This window comes from Mus caroli, chromosome 2, assembly GCF_900094665.2.
Source record: "Mus caroli chromosome 2, CAROLI_EIJ_v1.1, whole genome shotgun sequence".
NCBI classification, from domain to species: Eukaryota; Metazoa; Chordata; class Mammalia; order Rodentia; family Muridae; genus Mus; species Mus caroli.
In genome coordinates, this window is record NC_034571.1 from 149,970,817 (window position 1) to 149,981,782 (window position 10,966).

At 42.1% G+C, this 10,966-nt stretch overlaps 1 protein-coding gene across 2 annotated transcripts in view; it reads right to left on the minus strand.

Moving 5' to 3' along the window:
* Tti1 (TELO2 interacting protein 1) overlaps positions 1 to 10,966 on the minus strand; it is a 50,738-nt gene that overhangs the window by 33,183 nt on the left and 6,589 nt on the right. The window contains exon 1 of one of the 2 annotated variants that reach the window (XM_029474484.1): positions 9,946 to 10,013. The exons of the other annotated variant lie outside the window; for it this stretch is intronic. The gene's annotated coding sequence lies outside the window, so the exon portion shown is untranslated. Of the gene's footprint in view, positions 1 to 9,945; positions 10,014 to 10,966 lie in introns of those variants that run through there. 2 annotated transcript variants of the gene reach the window in all.

Consider the following 10,966-nt stretch of genomic DNA (forward strand, 5'->3'; position numbering starts at 1 on the left):
ATGAGAGCTTCTGTTTAAACAAACCAAACCAAACAGATAGAGAGTTCCTGAGGGATGATACCCAAGGCCTCCATACACTTGTGCAACCACATACATACAAAAACAAACAAACAAAAAATCACAATAGAGACCTAAGAAAAGGGAATGAAAAAAATAAAACAATGGCATTTTTTCCTTTTGGTATAGAAATTTTTCTTCAAATAAAATGTTCAAGTGGGTATCGAGTATATTACACATAAAAGTCAGAAAGGGCTGACGCTAGGACAATGGCCTTGGGGCTCTGTATCTCTCTTAATTCACTTAGAAATTTCAGAAAGATAACTAGAGGGTGGGAATCCCTCAGGGTAGCAGATCCCAAGCTCAGACTGTGTATGGACACAAGCCTAATGAAACGGAAGGAATGGCATGTTCAGAATGGCTTTCCTTTGTCACTTATGACCCCCACTCAAGCTAGAAGCCTTGAGATCTCTGCTTGCTTTCATTTACCTCTTAATCCCACCATTCCTTCAATTTTCCTACTTCCACTCTATCAATGCTTTCCTAAACCAACTTCATGCTGGGCCAACTATAACAGCCCACCTCATCTTTGCACCCCTTGTCCTGTGTGCTGTGTCCTTCTTGAATTCGCACTTCAACTGACAACTATTCTAGAGCAGGGCTCTGGGAGGATGAGGGCAATCCTATAATCCCATACCTAGAAGTAAGAAGAGGCCCTGGCAGACATTCAGCATCTTACAAACCCTCTCTCAAGTAGGGTAGAGTAGGATATGACAGATTAACATTCTTACCGATGGATGAAAGTCAAATTACAAATTAAGTGTGTGTGTGTGTGTGTGTGTGTGTGTGCGCGCGCGCGTGTCTCCGACCTCAAATTCATGGCAAACCTCCTGCCTCAGCCTCTGAAGTGTCTGGATTAGAGGAGTCATTATATCCACCCAAAAGACATTTCTTAAAGCATCCAACACCCGAGGGAACAAAGCAGACAAGTAGACCAACAGTGCAGAGGAGGGGGTACTCAGAGTGAGTCCATCTACAGCTCCCTACCCCAACTTGGTACAAACTTTGGGGGCCTGCACAGGTTAGAGCTGTCACTGGAGAAAAGAGAAAAGCATAATGGTCTAGAGACAAATCTAGCCTAGAGAAATGTCAAAATATAAGATTCTGGAAAGGCTGTTGCTGAGACAGAAACCAAGAGATATTTTGGTGTTCTTTAAAGCTAGAGTCACAAAACTGGAGGTTTGCCCTCAAACTTTAGATATGTGATTGATGACTCAGCTCAGTCCCTCTTTAAGCTCAGTCTTGGCTCCTGTGTGTGATGTGTCTCTGAGAAGACAATATTATATGGAACTGTATATGTAAGACACTGTATATGTAAGACAACCCTGAACTTGTGAATAAACAAGACCATATAACGGATACTCCACAGGAAAGACAAGAAAAGCAGACCCATGCCATACAAAAATGCTTTCAGAATGAAGACACGCCTTGGGGTATAGCTAGGTAGCAGAATGCCTGCCTACCAGGCTGAAGACCCTGGGTTTTAGACTAAAATCTGAGGGGTTCATTGCTGTCAGGATGCACAAAGGAAAAAGTAGAGTGGAAAAATGAACCTAGATAGAAGCATGGAAAGTAGGGAGAATGAAGAAAATGGAGCAGGTCCACATAAACAATGTTAAATGGCATGTCAGTCATCATCTTGCAGTTTACATGGTATGACACTAAAACCGGGACAGAGTTCAGTGTTCTGAGGATCTACAAGTGCCAGGAAGTGGCAGATAATCTGTATCTGATACATTGAATTGAGATGTCAAACACACGTCAAAATCTAGAGGATGTGCTCTTAAAAGAATTGTAAAATACCCTCCTTACAAGGGCAGTGGAAGTGGGATAATAATATTTCTGATTAATCTAAAAGAAGGTGAAAATGACCGTGTGGTGGTGGCACACACCTATAATCCCAGCACACAGGAGGCAGAGGCAGGCAGGTTTCTGTGAGTTTGAGGATAGCCAAGGCTACACAGTAAAACTCTGTCTCTGAATAAGAAAAAAAGGGGCGGGGGGGGGGGATCAAAAAAATAAAACCAACAATGAGTCACTTAGAAAACAAATAGTAAGATGGCAGACATGGCCCAATTAGAACACATTCTTTCAGAGCTTCTTTCAGCAATGCTACTGACATTTTAGCTGGGTGATAATTTGCTGATGGAGGGCTGCCCTGAGAATTGTTGGGTACTTAGCAGCTTTTTTGGCCTTCTGATTTTAGATGCTATTAGCATTTTCACTGCTATGACAACTAAAAATGTCTCCAGGTATTGCCAACTATCCTGTGGAGGCCAAAAATCACTCTTGGATGAGAACCACTGAGAAAGTCCCCATGATCCCAATCAAAACCTCAGCAGGACTTTCCTAGGAAGTTAAGTCAGTCATGGGGGTGCATGCCTGAACCTCAGTACTAGGGAGGCTGAGACAAGGTAGTCTGAGTCTGAGGCTAGCTTGGATTATACAGTAAGACTCTGTCTCAAAACAAGTAAGCAACTACACACCAACAAACAAGAAAGGAACGGGCTTCAAATGATTCTGGGAATGTAAGACCTAGACTAATAAAGACAACTCTGAAGAAAGAAACTGGAGAACTCACCTAATCTGATTCTAAGATAAATGTACCTGGAATGGTATACTTTCTGCATACTGCCATAAAGAAAGACCTATGTATTTTTGGAAATGAGTAAGGTCTAGTGTTAGTATCTTACATAGAACACTGCCCTGTGCTGTACATACTTGGCAAAGGTGATAGTGAAATGCAGTGGAAGAGATAAGGTTTCTCCATGTGGCCCTGGCTGTCATGAACTTGCTTTGTAGACTAGACTGGCCTCAGACTCAAGAGATAGGCCTGCCTCTGCCTCCCTAGAACTTAAAGAGTGCTGAGGTGCCATCACACTTGCTCAAGAATGACTATTTCAACTAAGGATGCCACATTACTTGGTTCTGCATATGAAAAAAAATACAGTCATTTCTACTTATCTATGGGAATGTCCTGTAAAATCCCAATAGGTTCCTAAGACCAAGAATATATTAAATTCAGCCGGGTGTGGTGGCGCACGCCTTTAATCCCAGCACTCGGGAGGCAGAGGCAGGCGGATTTCTGAGTTCGAGGCCAGCCTGGTCTACAGAGTGAGTTCCAGGACAGCCAGGGCTATACAGAGAAACCCTGTCTAGAAAAACCAAAAAAAAAGAAAAAAAAAAAAAAAGAATATATTAAACTCTATTATATACTCTTCTTTTTCCTACCAATATTTACTCTGAAAAGGTTTTATTAATAAAGCAGATTAACAACAGCAATAATAAACTGTGTGAATGCAGTCTATAATAAATGAACAAGTCTATGAATGTGCTCTCTATTAAGGACCACATCTGTGATCAACAACCTAACACGACCTAGAATCAGCTGGGAAGAGTCTCAGTGAGGGATGTTTAGATGAAGTAGGCCTGTAGTAATTAATGTCTGTGGGGAATTGTCTTGATTGTCGTAAGTGATGTGGGAAGCTGCGTACAAGTGGGTAGCATTATTCCCTGGTATGGGGTCCTGGACTTTTTCAGAGTAGAAAGAGCTGGCTGGACACTAAGCATAAAGGCATTCATTTCTACTTTTTCTTGACTGTGGCTATGATGTGACTAGCGGCTTCAAGTTCCTGCCACTGTGAGCGAAAATATATTCTTTCTTCCCTAAATTGCTTTTTTTCTCAGGGTATTTTATCATAGCAACAGAAATGAAACTAAGAATATTTTTGAACCATGAAAGTCAGAACTGTAGATTATGGTGACTTCTTTCTCTCATACTATATTTAAATGTAGAATGCAAAACAAAGAAAAATTCCCAAAGAAAACAAAGGACAATACTTCTGTGACTTCAAAGTGGGCAAACACCCAATTCCCAGCTCTTTCTCCCTCAGGGTCTTACTATGTAACATGAAGGGCCTTAGCCTTCCTGCTTTAGCTCTCAGAGTACTAGAATTCTAGGCATAACACCCAATCAGCAAACATCCCTTAAACAGTACCTGTAAGTCTAGAATGGTGCCTCACATTTATAATCCTGGGAGACTGAGGCAGGAGAACTGTCCCAAGCTCAATGCCACCATGGAGTGAGTTTAAGGCTAGCCTGGGCTACAGAGTTAAGACTATCATAAAACAAAACAAAACGATTCCTCAAACACAGAATATTAAAACAGGATACATAAAAGAAAAAATAAAACAAAAACACCCTGATGTGTTGACTATTGCAAATAAGAAATACTCATCAAAATAAGACTACTAAAAGCTGAAGGATGAAGCCGGGCGTGGCGGCACACACCTTTAATCCCAGCACTCCGGAGGCAGAGGCAGGCGGATTTCTGAGTTTGAGACCAGTCTGGTCTACAAAGTGAGTTCCAGGACAGCCAGGGCTATACAGAGAAACCCTATCTCAACAAACAAACAAACAAACAAACAAGCTGAAGGATGAAGGGATGGCACAGCAGTTGAGTACTTATTGCTTTTACAAAGGACCTGGGTTCAAGTTCCAGTACCCATATGGTGGTTCACAAGTATCTGTAACTCTAGTTCTAGGGGACCGCATTCCTTCTTCTGGCCTCTTGGGCACCAGGCATATGTGTGGTGTACATATAATACCCGTAGTCAAAACACTCAAACACACAAAATAAATAATAATAAAAACTGGACAGAGTGGTGTACACCTTTAATCCCAGTAGTCAGGAGACAGAGGAAGCTAGCCTGGTCTACAAAGCAAGTTCCAAGGCAGCCAGAACTACGTAGTGAGACACTGTCTTAAATAACCACAACTACCACCATCACTGTGTATATAACAGGGGGAAAAGAGGAAAGGAAAATAGTAGATGCTGGCAAGGATATGAAGCAACATGGTCACTCAGGAAAACTCTTTGGCAGTAGCTAATACTGCAGGAAAGCAGGTGTGCTCCATGATCTAGCCACCCCACCCAGCAGAAACACCTATACAAGGGCCCCAAAAGATGTGTTCAGGATGATACCACCCACTGTCAACCTGGAATGGAAGCTATCAAATGTATACCTATGGAAAATGATGCTATCACATCTCAATGAACTGCCACCCAGATTAAGGTTTACTACAGCCAGGCATCTAAAGAATGGGCTAAGGATCAGAAATATAAAGCAGACTTTTGTAAGGAAGATAGTATAACACATTGCTACTTTGATATGACTATAAAAGGCAATCATATAGCTTTATGGGGCGACCATGAAATCGTGCTTGTGTGACAATATGTCAATTACAGAAGGAACTGTTTAGAGATTTAGAGCCTTAGAGTCCTGGATTCTACTCCTTTAAAATACAGCTCTGATTATTTAACATGGGCTGCTGCTGCAGTTTACAGTTTACCTAATAGAACATAGGTATCTGGCCCAAAAAGTGACACAGGGATGGACAGTCAAGCTGAACAAGTAAACAATGGGGAATTCGGACAGTAGCTGAATAAACAGAAGCAGGAGTGGACAGCCATGTCTGTCTGCTAGCCATCTAAAAGCTTCTTAGTTTAATGTGCCCTTTGTGGTCTTAGAAGTGCTACTGCAAAGGTGGCAGATGACGCCTGACTGTGGAGAGCATGAATCACGTCCTCCCTCTGCAAGCTTTCCTGCCTTATCTCAGAGATGTGCCATACCAACAGTGGTGAATCCAAAGGCTCACTTTGTACAGGAAGCACCATTGTCTCTGTTTTTGTTTTTTTGTTTTTTTTTGAGTCAGGGTCTCTCTACATAACTCACTCTGTAGACAAGGCTGATCTTGAACTCAGAGATTCACCCACCCCCGTCTCCCAGTGCTGGGATTAAAGGTGTGCCACCATGTCCAGCTTCTTTACTGACACATGAAGGAGAAGAGGGCAAATCACAAGGCACTCACCATATTATACAAGCAAACACTCTGCTAAAGGAGCTTGGAAGTGGAATGCCAACAGAGAAGTGCTCACAGAGAAGAGGACTTACACTGAGGAAGGAGGACCACGCCTAAAATCCTGTCACAAGAACAGGCCAGATAGAAGGAGAGACAGACACAGTGGTGTATGCCAGGCTTCACACTGCAGTGACATGGATGAGATCACATGCCAGGCTTTCCACTTACTGTCCCTGAATAAGTTCACAGCATACTTCTTCCTGGCCTCTTCCAGATGGGACTTCAGAGTGAGGCCTTTTCTTTCTTTCTTTCTTTCTTTTTTTTCACAGTCGCCCTCCATTTTTATTATTGTCATCTTGTTACAGAATTACAAGATTACAGCGTCTTTGTAGGAAACCATCCTATCTCAGCGTCGTGGGTAGGTGAGCAGGTGATGCCCTGGAAAACAGGGAGGCCTTGGTGGCCTCCTTTCCATGAGCCTCCGAGACCTCGAGAGGTCCTGCTGAGAAGCTGTGGCCCCTGCAGCGCCGGCCTGATCACTTTGACCAGGTCTCCTGGAACTATGGACAACAGGAGCCGTGAGGCCTTTTCAACACCACTCTCTGAAACTACAACTCACCCTGAATCCTCCTTACCTTGGTCCTCCCAATCTCCTTTCTCTGCCTTTGATTTTCCTTCGCAGCACTTAGTACCACCTGCGGAAGCAGGTCACCTACCTGTTTTACTTTTGGATTCTATCCAGGATCTCCTCCCTTCACTCAAATGTAGGTTCTAAAAAGCATGATCTTTGCTTAGCTAGTTTCTTGCTTCTGGCCTTGCATATTTTATGTTGCTAATGGCCATGACCCAAGGTCTGGTTCTCTCACTTGATGGCACTCTGATGAAGCTATGTTCGAACTGGATTCTGGATAAAAACTACCATATTCTTCTCTAAGAGTTTTCCCTCTGGCAATTGATCTTATTCACGATGGGACAACACTGCAGTACTGTTTTTTGTTTTTGTTTTTTTTAAATAAATAAAAAGTATTCTTTTATTTGTATGAGTTCACTGTAGCTGTCTTCAGACACACCAGAAGAGGGCATCAGACCCCATTACAGATGGTTGTGAGCCACCATATGGTTGCTGGGAATTGAACTCAGGACCTCTAGAAGAGCAATCAGTGCTCTTAACTGCTGGGCCATCTCTCCAGCACCCCCCCCCCCAATACCCGTACTATTTTTTGAGGTAACCAATCTTAGATTGTGGCTGTTCCTTCCTTAGGCCACTTTTAGATGTTAAACCCAAACAGGGCTTTTATGATGTGGGTTTCAGTCCAGGTTCTCCCAGAACTTGGCTATGTGGTTCCCATAAGTTTTAGCTTCCTTCAAAAGAATTAAATTTGATATATAAGATAGTCTGCAAAATTTCCAACCTCCAATAATTGCTGTTGGAAAGGAAGACTAGGTTTAGTTATAGAGACATGTAAGAAGTTCCAATACAAATTCCTAGAGACAAAGAAAATTAATATTTTTTAACTTTTTTTTTTTTAAGGTTGACTGGGTCTTGAGAGAGAGGCCTCATTGCTGCTCTTGCAGAGGATCTGAATGCAAATCCCAGCACCTACATAGTGGCTTACAACACCTAGGTCTTCAGTTTCAGGGGATCTGATGACTTCTGACCTCCATAGGCACTGGGTGTACTTATGGTACAGAGATGGTACGTACAGGCAAGCACTCATATGAATAAAATAAAGAAATAATGTTTAAAAAAATTAACCATTCTATGGCAGGCACTGTACTAGGCATTTTTGTCTTGAACTTGTTACTATGGATGTGTATATGTTTGTATACAAGAACTCATGAATGTAGATGCCGGAGGTCGACATCAGATGCCTTTTCTCAACTGTGTTCCACTTTTATTTTTTGAAATAGGGCATCTCAGTGTATCTGAAGCTCATCAACTCTGCTAGACTGTTGGTCAATGAGTTTAAGACACATTCCTGTCTCTACCACTTGGTCTCCTTCCCCAACTCCAATATAGGCTTTAGAAAGTGTGATTTCTGCCTTGCTGTTTCTTCCTCCTGGCACCAAGTGGTTATTTTCTGCTGCTAGTGGTCATATTCCAAGGCAGGTGGTAATCTGACTTGACGGGTTGTGCTAAGTGCTATGGAGAAAAAGAAACTACCCCTAGTGATAGGCTCCCGGGCCACACCACTGTTCCCAGATTTCCATGTAGGTGATGAGGATTGGAACACAGGTCCTTATGCTTTAGTAGCAGGTACCTTACCTAGTTAGCAATTTCCCCAGCCCCCATGCTAGGTTTGTTTGAGACAGGGTCTCACTATGTAGTCATAGCTGGCCTAGAACTCACTAGTAGATTAGGCTGGCTTCCCTCACAGAAACCCACCTGCCTCTGCAGGTGCACAGGTACTGGGATAAAATTCATGCACCTTTGTATGTGGCCATGTTAGATATTTTATGTCCATAAATTCCTCATCCACAAACTGAGGTGCCCACGCTTTAGAAGAGAAGGAAGGCCCACACAACAGGTATCAGACAGAGGATTTGTTTCAAGCCTGACTCCAAAGAATATACCAATATTCCTTGTACTGTACCAGGGGTTCCCAGGCTGGCTGCTCGTCAGAATTAAGGGGCTACAGTTTAAGTTCAGCTTGCTAGGGCTCCATACTAGATCTACTGCAATCTATTCTGAGGGGGCCAGTTAAAAGTCTGCAAGGTCAGCCAGGAGTCGGAAGGAACCGTGCAACATGCAGTCCATGCAGAGTTTCCTTCTGAAAGACAGGAACTCTGCAATGAAAAAGGTTTAACATGCCATTGACAGTCATGTTCAGGTATTTGGAGGAATGCTGTCTTGGGTTCATATGACAGTTTATTTGTCTGTCTCTGCACTAAAGGCCATATTCACTTAGAATCTCAGCTTTGCCTAAGATCCCCTCACTCAATAAGTGAGCAAAAGAAGTTAGATATCAAACTCTCAGCACACTGAAGTACTGTTGTGTCCTGTTTGGCCTTCTTCCTAGCTAGAACTGGTAAGTTACAAACCTACAAGGTACAATAACCATTGAAATGGCTGCATACACAGATATAAAAACATCATAAGTAACTCAGATGAAATTCTAAGAGTTGTTCAAGCAACCTGTGGGAAGGCTGAAAAAGATAACAGAAATAAAAACAGAACCAAGAGGCAGACTTGAGTTCTAACATGTCAATAATTATGTTAAATGTAAAGAGCTGAAATATACTAATTAAAAGGCAGAGACTGCCAGAATGGATTTTAAATTGAGATCTAATTATAAGACTGTTTACAAGAAACTCACTTCCTATAAGTTATAGTTACATGTAGGATGAGAGCCAAAGGATGGAGAAGATATCACCATGCAGATGTTAATTAAAGAAATAGGAGCTCTATTAGATACAGACTTGAGATCAAGGTTACCTGAGACAGAAGGAACATTATATAACAGTTAAGCAGTAAATCTACTAAGAAATGGCACTTCCAAATTACATGCATAAAACAACAGCTGACAAATGTGTGAAAAATAAAAATAAAAAAGCTACAAAGTAGGCATAAGAAAAAGTGGAGGGATCATCACTCCTCAGTCAACAACTAATAAGTAACCAGGCAGAAAATCATGAAGGACACTGAAGAAGTCACACATCAACAAGGACAGACAAGGAGTCACCCCCACTCCCAAGAGCGATGCTAGGTATACAACACTCTACCCCACAATAGCAGAATATACTTTCTTTTTAAGAGCCTAGAGAACAATACTAAGATAGATCATAGGGCTAGAGAGATGGTTTAACTGTTAAAAGCACTTGTTACTCTTGCAGAGGACCTAGGTTCAGTTCCCAGAACCCACATGGTGATAGAAAACTATCTGCAATTCCAGTTTCAAGGGATTAATATTCTCTTCTGACCTCTGTGGACACCAGGCACACGTGTGCACATACACTCATGCAGACAAAACACTCACATGCATGAAAGTTGAATGGGTGCTTGAAACAAATGCTTTGTCAAATACCTGTTCTCTGTGTGGGTCTTACTTCACCTTCCCAAGGCTTGGGCTCTTCATTTTGTGGATGGGGAACTTATGGAGTTCAGTGCTGGGAACTTAACTCAGGTTCTCTGCAAGAGCAGTGCATCCTCTTAGCCACAGAGCCATCTCTCCAGTCTCTAACCTCAGCACATTTAATAGAACTGAAACCATACAGAGGTTGTTCTCCAAGCATAATGGAATCAAGTCTGAAATCACTAGGAGGGTGTTTGGAAAAAAGTCTCAGAAACATGGCAAGCAAACAACACATGGAACAAAGAAGGCATGAGAAGAGAAACAAATACAATGAAAGAAATGGATGAAACAAGCATATCCCATTTCCCCTGGGTGGTGACATATGCTTGTAACTCAGCACTCAAGACAGTGCAGCAACAAGGAAGTGGTGGACACTTTTAAACAAAGCCCTCAAGAGGCAGGTCTCTGAGTCCCAGACCTGCCAGGGTACATAGTTGTAGATCAGTGGTAAAGCACTAGCTTAGCATGCACAAAGGTTCAAATTCAAGTACTGTGAGTGTGTGAAACCAAAGAGCACATGCAGGGTTTTGAGGGGGGTGTGTAGGGAGAGAAAGAAGACCCAGTTAACAAAAATGAAAACACCTATAACCATCAAGAAGTAGATTGATTATTATTTATTTATTTAATTTATTTTGTGGGAGCTGGGAATTGAAATTGAACTCAGGCCTTCACACATGATAGGTAAGTACTCTGCTACTGAATTATATATTCCTACCCTGGAGGTAAATAATGTATTAGAAAAAGGAAATAGTTTCAAACAAAAACAAATCAAAACTCATTTCCCAAGATTCTAGGGGAAAAAGAGTAAACGAACCCTCAAACAAGCAGAAGGAAGAAAATCACAAGGATCCAAAGCAAAGACTAATGAAAATAAAATCAATAAATAAAAACTGGCTCTAGGGGCTGGTGAGATGGCTCAGTGGGTAAGAGCACCCGACTGCTCTTCCGAAGGTCCGGAGTTCAAATCCCAGCA